The 9,356-nt window shown below is 44.4% G+C and overlaps 1 protein-coding gene across 1 annotated transcript in view; it reads left to right on the top strand.

Annotated features, from left to right (window-relative positions):
* Positions 1-9,210: 9,210 nt before the first annotated feature.
* Positions 9,211-9,356, top strand: part of LOC136879377 (chordin-like protein 1) — a 209,255-nt gene continuing 209,109 nt past the window's right edge. Inside the window, exon 1 of the mRNA XM_068229025.1 lies at positions 9,211-9,244. The gene's annotated coding sequence lies outside the window, so the exon portion shown is untranslated. The remainder of the gene's footprint in view (positions 9,245-9,356) is intronic.

The raw sequence follows: 9,356 nt of genomic DNA, 5'->3' as shown, positions 1-9,356 counted from the left end.
TAATAGAACTATCTTCTTCTCTTCGGGAAAACAGACATTCATCAGCCTTGCCTTGTTGAAACTTTAGCTTCAATAAAACTTCTTGAGTCTTGTTATTCCACACACGTGCAGACTGTTTCAATCCATCAAGACTTCTCAATTTTCTCTGTTTTCCTGACCCGGTTCTTCAAATCCTTGAGGCTGATCCATGTATAGTACGCGATCCTTTTCTTGAGCCCTAGTTCCCATTCAGCACTATGGAGATCAGGGCTCAAGAAAAGGTTCGCGTACTGTATATATCTTCTGTTAATTCGCAATTCAAGTATGCAGATTTGACATACAAATGTCGAACATGGAGACATTTCTGTGCAGCTGCAACGAACAAAACTCTAATAGTCTCATGTTTAACAACTGGTGCAAATGTTTCGTCGAAATCTTCTCCAAACTTTTGCGGAAAACCTCGTGCTGCCGAACGGGCGTTATTTGATGAGCGCAGCAATCCGACCACTTCCATGATGGCATCAATATCCTTGTTCATCGAACCACTACGTTAGGGTATTCCATACAACTTACGACGTAAATACAGCTGCTGCCAAACGTGGATTTCTCGTATTTCTTTGACAATGTTTTCCATGCATCTTACGCGTTTTCCACATGAGCAAAATGAATGAATTGACTGTCCTCGATATCTAACGTAATCTACGCTATAGCCTTGTTATTCTTTTTCCAGTCATCATTTGTATCTTCGGGTTTTGGCTTACTGATAACTTCCCACAAATCGTCACGTAAAAAAAGCTCGCATCTTTGTTTTCCAAAATATGTAATTGCCATCATTCAGTAACGGGATATTTAACCTTAAACTGTCTTGAGTCATGTTGCACAATTACGGTACGATTTCATAGAGAAGCCGTAATCTACTCACGCAGTTCACGATCCTGGGTCAGAAATTTCAAAACATACGAGAATACACATAGAACAATGAAATGTGGAGTTAAGTCCAATGCCGCTATATGACGTTGACGTAGTCAAAGATGGCGGCTACTTTTGACATCTAAAGAGAAGCGTTTCCTTCATATAGCAATCAAATAACGCACAGCCTACTACGCAATCCGGCTCTAGACAGACAGACAGACAGACAGACAGACAGACAGACAGACAGACAGACAGACAGACAGACAGACAGACAGACAGACAGACAGACAGACAGACAGACATGTATTGAACCTACTTTTGACTTTTATATACCGTACCTAATCCGACATAAATTTTATTTAGGTAAGTTGCTTATCTTTTAAAAATGATGTTCGAAGTGCGATAAGCAGACTGAAGAATTTTAATTCGACTAATTTTCTTACTTCCTGAGCCACGGGGTTGATGATCGATCGATCGATCAATCAATCAATCAATCAATCAATCAATCAATCAATCAATCAATCAATCAATCAATCAATCAATCAATCAATCAATCAATCAATCAATCAATCAATCAATCAATCAATCAATCAATCAATCAATCAATCAATCAATCAATCAATCAATCAATCATCCGAATAATCTTTAACGAATGGACTCGTGGCAGTTAAATAGTTCCGTGCAATATTTATTTTCCTTTTTTATTCGCCATAATTTATTGGAGGTTATAAAACCCCCTCTTAGATCTATAGAATCAAATTTATGTTTTATTTCTAAGTAGTGATTGTCATTTGTTCGTAGTCAATTGTCAGGCCTGGTAACTTTGAGAGAGTTATTGCGGGAAGGTGGAGCTGTTGGCGAACGTCCAAGTATAAACGATCTAGTTCATGTCCAAAGTGCGTATGAAAGTTTGTACTGAAAAAGAAAAGATAGCATGCTCTCCCTTTCTCAGATTCTCTGTCCTATCGAAGATGATGTTCCTACCAATACTCGGATGTTTTATAAGCCACTGTAGTTCGTCTCAGACCCAAAGTTAGACGGCGATGCTGGAACAATGCATGCCATAGAAACACTGAAGTTAAGACGTTAATTTACCAAGGGACATGTACAATAAATTTCGAAATTCTTTGCAATTATTTAAGAAAAGGCTAGGTAAACAACAGACAGGGAATCTACCACCTGGGCGACTGCACTAAATGCAGATTTTTAAAAACTAGTTGCTTTACGTCGCACCGGCACAGGTAGGTCTTATAGCGACGGTGGGATAAGAAGGGGAAAGGAAGTGGCCGTGCCCTTGTTTAAGGTTCACTCCAGCATTTGCCTGGTGTGAAAATGGGAAACCACGGAAAACCATATTCAGGTCTTCGAACTCACTATCTCTCGAATGCAAGCTCACAGTTGCGCGTCCTTTAACCGCACGGCCATCTCGCTCGGTAAAAAGTACAGATAAGTGGTGATTGATTGATTGATTGATTGATTGATTGATTGATTGATTGATTGATTGATTGATTGATTGAAGACACATCCATTATGGTCATAATTTGGACAGTTGACTGTGCAATGTTGGCTGATGGAGGATTATTAAGGACCTGGCCATCCTGAGTTATCAAAACCTCATAAAAGACTCAGACCAATGGGCAGAATGATGACTAAAGTGCACTCCTGGCTGTGTTTACGTTAAATGCTGTAGGTTTCTGGTACAAGGAGTGCTTATATTACCAAAATATCTTGTAGGTTTGAGATGTTATATGTCATTTCACTTGCTTGAGTTGTCTATTTACTGGTTCCACATACCCGAAACTACCTTTTTTCCCCCACACAGATCGTGGAAGCTGCCTGTGCATGGAATTGTTCCAATAACTGAACTGCTGATCTATCCTGTTTTGTGATCCTGTTTTGTTGAATAAGACACTGAGTTATTCTATCTTATCATCCTGTTTTGTTGAATGAGACACTGACCTGTCACCCTGGTTCGTCGAATAAGACACTGAGCTACCGTGTCTTGCCATCTTCTTTTATTGGCCAAGATACTCAGAGCTGGAGCAATTTTGCAGAAAGAGAGACCCTGGTTCGCTGCCAGTTCTGTGGTAAATACATATATGACGAGCAATACTCCATCTGATACATTTAAAACGCGTTATTCAATAAATGGGCTGGGGACAAGTGGGAGTAGATTGTTCTCGAACAGTTTATTTTAAAATGTTGTTATTAGAACGTCATGAACAATATACGTCTGAAGATACAGTATGCGCAGCTGTGCATCGGACGTGGACTTCTTGTACGTACTTGAACCATTAAACCGGCCGCCAGAATCCTTCCTCATGATCCCTTTTTGGTGCACCCTTTGTTGCTCTCAACTTGGATCTGCACAAGATTCCGTACTGTCGTAAGAGGCGACAGGAAGAGGAAGCCCCTTGGATCTTGGGAGGGTGGGATGGCGACTACGGGTTCCCTAGCAGAGTCTGATATCGCTTCCACTTGTGTTAATATACTCACTTCCAAATTTCCTATCAGACTTCCCTTGGTCAACTCTTGTTTTCTCCTGACCCCGACAGTATTAGTTTTGCGAGGCACAGGGATCCTTTCACGTTCATGGCCTTCGTCCTACCCTTTCTTTTGCCGGTACCTTCATTGTCCGAAGAATCCGATCTCTTCGTTTTTCCTCTCTTGGCGTGTGGCCTCCAAAGAGACGTGGTGCAGGTCTTTCGGCTTGTCACCCTATCCCGCGCGTCTGTGAGAGGACGGGAATCGAACGCGGAACCCTCTGGATCAAAGGCCAGCACGCTAACCATTTTGCCATGGAGCCGGACTTGACTAGCGTTAAGAGAGGATGGTTGTTATATTCTACTTGCTTTTAAAACAGTAATGTACTGCTAATCTTTATACAGGACGGTCGGAAACAGTGTGAACCAGGTATATGACGGTTAGAGAGTTCGTCATATATATAAATATTAAGCTAATGAGGCCCAGCCCCTGCTGCAGTGACTGCAAATGTCCGTGATTTTGTGATGACCGCAAATGTCCGGACAACCATAAGATTCAGCCAGCAGTGGTTTTGAACTTCCCCCTTCAAAAACTAAGTTGACGTGTTTTTTCCTCAATAAGAGAAAAACATTGAATTTGTTCAAGATATGATATTTTCACGTCGCATCAACACAGATAGGCCTTATGGCGACGATGGAATAGGAAGAACTGGGAGCAGAAAGGAAGCGACCATGGCCTTAATTAAGGTTCACCCTAGCGTTTGCCTGGTGTGAAAATGGGAAACCACAGAAAACTATCTTCAGGGCTGTCGACAGTGGAGTTCGAACCCACTATCCTCCGAATGCAAGCTGACAGCTACGTGACCCTAACCACTCAGCCACTGCTCGGTAAGGTACGAAGTTTTAAAACGATCACTCGGTAGTTTAGAGACATAAAATCAATTGATACCAAACGAAATATTTTCAGTACAAAACAAATTAATTATTTTATACTGCTGTTATAACAAATGTATTACAAATACCTTCAACAATAACATTTTTATAAATAGATAAATAAATATTTTCATCATTAACAATTCAACATTCTTATCTTGTATCGAAGTTTATAATAAGTTACCTCTTATTCGCTGAGCTAGTGGCCATGCGAAGTGTTCAAAGTGTAGGAATATTTTCAAATAATACCCCGGAACAGAATTTGCCATAGACTCCTGCAAAAGGAGACGATTTGCTCGCGAAAGGCTGGCGAAGTTCTTGGCGAATTTTTGTAATTGCCCTCAAGTAGGCGTTAGGTGGGGAAATGGGACTGGTGTGGGAAGTCAGTACCACATGAAAGGATTCGTCCTGGAAAGGTTTCTGACAGAATGGCCAGAGATTCTCGAGTTGAATTGCCCCGTCCTGTTTATACCACTGCTTATTTATGTGAAAGACCTTTGCAAGACAAAACCTTCTCAAATCCTGAAGCAATGGTCCTATGGCCATATCTCTATAGCATTCCTAAGAGACGGTTAGACCACTGCCATTGTCATCCTCAATGAAATAGGGGCCTATCACACCGCACTATGTAGTGGTTTGCTGGGCGCTCTGTTTCAGCACTTGCACGTACCGTATACCGAGTGTATAGATCTACTATTTTTGTGGCTGTATAGAGAAGTTGTATGCATTTACGTACTAAGAAAATGTTACAATCTTTGCGCTGGGAAGACTTGGGCGTATGGAGACGAGCTGCTCGACTAAGTGGTATGTTCCGAGCTTCATTGGAAAGATGGTGAAGAATGATATTAGTAGTGAAATAGTAGAAGAGGTTTTGTCACCTTATTTATTGAACCAAAGCAAAGCAAATTCATTTCCGTACAGGCCATGAAGGGCCCTAGAGGGGTGGAATGTAAAGGCTTCCACGGGGTGGAATGGTTAGCTCTACGCCCGGCCGGCTTTGCCCTCAGGAATTAACCTGGTACTCAGTTTAGGTGTAGGCTGAGTGAACCTCAGGGCCATGTGCACCTCCGGAAGTGGACATCTCGTTTCTTAAATTTTACGACTTCCTGGCGGGGAATCGAACCCGCGATCTTCCGGGTGAAACGAGGATACCTTTACAGCCTCGGCCAGGCAGTCCCTTCTGTATTGAACCACTCTCGTAATAAACCCAGAACATGAAGGAAGGAAGGAAGGAAGGAAGGAAGGAAGGAAGGAAGGAAGGAAGGAAGGAAGGAAGGAAGGACTTTATTTATTACAGAGCAAGTGTGGCTGCACAGTTTGGGTCACATAGCTAACAGCTTGTCCACCTCTGTGGTGTAGTGGTTAGTGTGACTAGCTGCCACCCCCGGAGGCCCTGGTTCGATTCCCGGCTCTACCACGAAATTTTAAAAGTGGTACGAGGGCTGGAACAGGGTCCACTCAGCCTCGGGAGGTCAACTGAGTAGAGGTGGGTTCGATTCCCACCTCAGCCATCCTGGAAGTGGTTTTTCGTGGTTTCCCACTTCTCCTCCAGGCAAATGGCGGGATGGTACCTAACTTAAGGCCACGGTCGCTTCCTTCCCTCTTCCTTGTCTATCCATTCCAACTTCCCATCCCCCCGCAAAGCCCCTGTTCAGCATAGCAGGTCAGGCCGCCTGGGCGAGGTACTGGTCATACTCCCCAGTTGTATCCCCGACCCAGAGTCTGAAGCTCCAGGACACTGCCCTTGAGGCGGTAGAGGAGGGATCCCTCGCTGAGTCCGAGGGAAAAACCAACCCTGGAGGGAAAACAGATTAAGAAAGAAAGAAAGAAAGAAAGAAAGAAGCTAACAGCTTGCATTCGGGAGGTAGTCGGTTCAAACCCCACTTTCGGCAGCCCTCAAAATATGATTTTCCGAGGTTTCCCATTTTCACATCAAGCAAATACTGGGACTGTACCTTAATTAAAGCCACGGCCACTTCCTTCCCGCTCCTAGCCTTTTCCTATCCCATCGTCGCCATAAAAGCTATCTGTGTCGGCGTGACGTTAAGCAACTTGTAAAATTAAAATATTTATTTATTTATTTATTTATTTATTTATTTATTTATTTATTTATTTATTTATTTATTTATTCATTTATTTATTTATCGTACGGCTTTTAATGTTAGGAGTGTCCGAGGACATTTCCCCTCGCCCGATGCAGGACTTTCTACTTGGCGCTCATGGGTGAGTAGCGCTTCTGGGTGTGAGATGGTGATAATGAGGTAGGGTGGGGTGAAACCCAGTGTCGGCATGTAGCCTACTCCTGTCAGATAACACAAAGGGGTCTGTTCAAGGCTTAACGTCTCAGTCCGACCGACGAATCACCATCAACAGCGTCAATGCCCTCGCCGGCCAACATTCTGACGGTGCAATTTGTTTTCCATCGATGGGTCTCGAACTGGGTAACTACGGTTTCAGGCCTTAACAATCATGGCCACCAGCGGGTGCGATAGGAAGGAAGGAAGGACGGAAGGAAGGAAGGAAGGAAGGAAGGAAGGAAGGAAGGAAGGTGAGAGTGTAGCAGTTTATTGACAACAGCCAAGAACACAAACAGACCTTAAGATGAGGAAGATAAATCGCACAATCTGGCAATCCCGGCCACGCGGCTGATGCCGCCACCCCCCTCAACCTCACTACTCCTCGGCGCCATCGCGGCGCCTACCTTACCAGCACTCAAGAGTTTCTCATATCACGATATAGCCAATCAATAGGGTAAAGGTTGCAACATACACCACAAGATTCGAACCCACGTTCATCCCTACGGTCCTACAATTCCTGCCAGTCATAAGAGGCAACTAAAAGGGGTAACCCCAGCGGCTCTCAACTTGGGAGCGCAAGTTGGCGACGACGGGGAACCTGACTGAGTCTTGCATTGTTTACACTCACCTCTTCGCTTTCCTCTTTCATAACCGACCTCGCTTGGTCAATTCTTGTTCTTTTTCGACCCCTACGGTGTTAGGTTTGCGAAGATCAGGGAGTCTTATATTAACGCCCTTTGTGGCCCTTGCCTTTCTTTTTTCCGATATTTCTTCTTCTTCCTCTCTCTTCCTCAATCTGTTTACCCTCCAGGGTTGGTTTTTCCCTCGGACTCAGGAGGAATCGCACCTCTACTGCCTCAACGGCAGTGTCCTGGAGCGTGAGGCGTTGGTCTGGGGATACAACTGGGGAGAATGACCAGTACCTCGCCCAGGCGGCCTCACCTGCTAAGCTGAACAGGGGCCTTGCGGGGTATGGGAAGATTGGAAGGGATGGACAAGGAAGAGGGAAGGAAACGGCCGTGGCATTTGCTTGGAAGAGAAGTGGGAAACCACGGAAAACCCCTTCCAGGATGGTGAGGTGGGAATCGAACCCACCTCTACTCAGTTGACCTCCCGAGGATGAATGGACCCCGTTCTAGCCCTCGTAGCACTTTTAAAATTTCGTGGCAGAGCCGGGAATTGAACCCGGGCCTCCGGGGGTGGCAGCTAATCACGCTGCGGACATTGTAGGGGCGGACATTGTACTTCCTATTTAAAAATAATCATTACCACCACGCTGTCCAGCTCCATGGCTAAATGGTTAGCGTGCTGGCCTTTGGTCACAGGGTTCCCGGGTTCTATTCCGGCAGGAACGGGAATTTTAACCATAATTGGTTAATTCCTCCGGCGTGGGGGATGGGTTAATGTGCCGTCTTCATCACCATTTCATCCTCATCACATCCCGCAGGTCGCCTACGGGAGTCAAATCAAAAGACCTGCATCTGGCGATCCGAACTTGTCCTCGGACACTCCCGGCACTAAAAGCCATACGCCATTTCATTTCATGGCATTATAATAAATGCGCCATAGCAGCTAGTTGCAGGTCCGACATCATGGCGCGCACTAAAATTGAATCGGCCAATGTTACACGTGAATGTTCAGCAAGAGCTGTAATGTAACATTCACCCAAGCATTACCTTACAACTACAATGTTACAAGTCGTTTACTGTTTGAATGAAACGTTTTCATGAACATAAATGGATGACAAAGATGATGGTATAATACGGACGAAAGAAACTTCCCATTCGAATATTTTTCGGCTGCACAGAAAAACATAGAAACACGGCTATGTTTTTGGGCCTAGAAGAAGTCCAGAGGGCGAGTACAGATTCTTTGGTTGTTCCCCTCGTAGTAGCCTCTTACAACATGCAGGGGTACAGGTAGTGCTTCCTTTCACTCCATCGACAGGGAAGATGAAGAGTTCCGATAAATCGAGAAAAAAATTAGTGGATCCACGAAAGAATGGAAAGGCTCAAGGATTGTGAGAAAATGAAGGGCATTCTAGACCTCGTAAAAATACTACTAAAATAATATCATTGGTTTTTACGTTCCACTACCTACTTTAATGGTTTTGGGTGACGCCGAGGTGCCAGAATTTAGTCCCGCAGGAGTTCTTTTACGTGCCAGTAAATCTTCCAACACGAGGTTAATGTACATGAGCAACTCCAAATACCACCGGACTGAGCCAAGATCGAACGTGCCAAGTTGTGGTCAGAGGGCCAGCGTCTCAACCGTTTGAGCCACTCAGCCCGGCTTGTTCTGGTTCAAAATATATTTGTATGTACACAAGGTAAATAAAAATTACATTTTCTTCCACGCAACGGATGTATGCACCGGATTTTAAATTGTTACGGTTCGCTCACCAGGTGGCACTTTCGATTATTCATCCGTACGAGAGCTGTGCCTACACTCCACCCACGATAATATATGACGGAGGATGATCGTCATCTATCGTCATAATTCCTCGCCGGCCGACTTCTCCTGGGTTAAATCTGAATCTCACCATTTTGCTTTACGAATGTTCTTTTCTTTTTCAGATGGTGATCGAATGGACCCGGTGGCATCGCGTTGCCCTCTTCGCCTGTCTCCTTCAGACCCTCGGTGAGTACCATTCATTTACTGCAGCGAGTGCATATCAGGTATAGCGTAGTCACATTAGGTTCGATGTACAAGTGAATGACCAGATAAGACGTGCTGAATAAACGCCATCAAG

The sequence above is a fragment of the Anabrus simplex genome, chromosome 8 (assembly GCF_040414725.1).
Source record: "Anabrus simplex isolate iqAnaSimp1 chromosome 8, ASM4041472v1, whole genome shotgun sequence".
Classification (NCBI taxonomy): Eukaryota; Metazoa; Arthropoda; class Insecta; order Orthoptera; family Tettigoniidae; genus Anabrus; species Anabrus simplex.
The sequence above is the reverse complement of the archived record's forward strand: the minus strand, read 5'-3'. Positions and strand labels throughout refer to the sequence as shown.